General features: G+C 48.4%; 1 non-coding gene across 1 annotated transcript; it reads right to left on the reverse strand.

Annotated features, from left to right (window-relative positions):
* Positions 1 to 788: 788 nt before the first annotated feature.
* On the reverse strand, positions 789 to 863 carry Trnat-ugu (transfer RNA threonine (anticodon UGU)). The gene has a single exon. It is a non-coding gene; the product is annotated as a tRNA-Thr (tRNA).
* Positions 864 to 1,307: the final 444 nt, after the last annotated feature.

The raw sequence follows: 1,307 nt of genomic DNA on the forward strand, positions 1-1,307 counted from the left end.
TGACGAAAATAAATTCCTACCTTTATCATTTAAGGACATCAAGCTATAGGTTGCGGAAGAGTCAATTTTTTTCACCGAATAGTTTCCTTAAAATCGGATGTTAAGTAATTTATAGCTGCCGTCGCAACCGCTCCACTGCTTTGCCAAGAACACAACGTGGCTGTCGCTCTGTGTCGCGCGAGCTACAGCGACAAGATTCAAACACGTTTGAATTAAACGTCGCCAGTTGTAGCGGGAAACAGGCAGCGACACAGATGTCGCTCTCGTACGGCACTTCCAAAACTACACCTGCGGTTGTGTTTTGTCGCCTGAAGCTGTCGCGCGCTGTCGCTCACTTCTGTGGCTCACGTAGGACACGGCCTAAGGAGACCTGGCAGTGAACAAAAGCGTGATGAGTCGTTGGCGGAGGCGTCTGGTCTGTCGTCATCGCAATGGGGTCGCCCACACCTGTCCGACCGCAAGCGTGTTGGCCGGCTGCAGACAGCCCGGATGTCGCACCTTCCGACATCCACCTCTTTGGCCCAAAAAAGGATCCACTACACAGGAAGTAGTATGGGAGGTTATTGATGCAGCAAGACGTTGGCTCCGAGATCGACCAGTAGAGTGGTACCTGGCGGTAATACAGTCCTTCCCAGTAAGATGGCATAAGGTCATCGCACAACTTATCGAACACCCCTAGTACAAACATTGGTCCGGCTAACATTTGTAAATACGAAATGATAATTAAATGGACACCCTAGCTGCAAACAGGCGTTGATGAACTTCATTGGGAACATGTTGAAAATGTGTGCCCCGACCGGGACTCGAACCCGGGATCTCCTGCTTACATGGCAGACGCTCTATCCATCTGAGCCACCGCGGGCACAGAGGACAGTGCGTCTGCAGGGACTTATCCCTTGCACGCTCTCCGTGAGATCCACATTCCCAACATGTCCACACCACTACATTCGTAGTGCGCCTAATAGATGTTTGCCCATCATACTCATTACTCGTGGCAGATTAATCTACCAAGTCCCGTACGAGATCGGGCATAGCGTGTTCGTTCGCACAAGAAGGTCAATGGCCAGGAAGCCATATTTTTTTAACTATATATGACGGTAGTATCTGTTCCCGAAAGATCAGTTACCGTGGATGACCATGCAGCTTTGCTAGAAATGAAATGATAATTAAATGGACACCCAAGCTGCAAACAGGCGTTGATGAACTTCATTGGGGACATGTTGAAAATGTGTGCCCCGACCGGGACTTTTTTTTTATTTACTGTTTTTAATACATTCTTAATGTGGTTTTACTTTATACCACAACAA

This window comes from Schistocerca cancellata, chromosome 7 (genome assembly GCF_023864275.1).
Source record: "Schistocerca cancellata isolate TAMUIC-IGC-003103 chromosome 7, iqSchCanc2.1, whole genome shotgun sequence".
Lineage (NCBI taxonomy): Eukaryota > Metazoa > Arthropoda > Insecta > Orthoptera > Acrididae > Schistocerca > Schistocerca cancellata.